This window comes from Balaenoptera acutorostrata, chromosome 3 (genome assembly GCF_949987535.1).
Source record: "Balaenoptera acutorostrata chromosome 3, mBalAcu1.1, whole genome shotgun sequence".
NCBI classification, from domain to species: domain Eukaryota; kingdom Metazoa; phylum Chordata; class Mammalia; order Artiodactyla; family Balaenopteridae; genus Balaenoptera; species Balaenoptera acutorostrata.
The window spans coordinates 33,366,787-33,367,323 of record NC_080066.1 but is presented as its reverse complement, the minus strand read 5'-3'; positions in this window follow the sequence as shown (position 1 = coordinate 33,367,323).

The following is a 537-nucleotide window of genomic DNA, read 5'->3' as shown; positions in this document are numbered from 1 at the left end:
GGACCGGGTCTTCTCTGACGTTTCTGAGGTTCACTCGTTCATTGAGTCTGTGCCATTGCTGGGCACAGCTCCCCTTGTTACAGGAAGACCACAGCGGCTGTTGAGAAGGAGCAATGGGGGACTGGAAACTCTAAGAGGACTCAGCCCACCCTCAGATAGTTACGGAACATAGACGGCAGGCTGGGGCCCCTGAGGTCCACACAGCACATGGGGCTGCTGGGGCGGTAGCCGGGATTAAATGTGTCATGAGTCCAGGGAAGGAGGAGGCTGGGCCAGATCTGAAGGCAAGAGCAGGGATGATGCAGCCACTCTCTGGTGTCTCTGGACCCCAGGCTGCCTTTCTTTCATTGTTTCTCCCCCCGTCCAGGCTGAGTCAGTTCCTGAGCTTCCAAGGCCATCCTGCCTGACTCGGCATGCCTGACACCTTGAAGCGTTGGCAAGGCACGGAGACAGAGGCGTGGCCCATAAAAAATGATTTTGCTTAGGAAGGGAAGGACCATGAATTCTCAAATCTCTGAATGCCTCATCACCATGCCC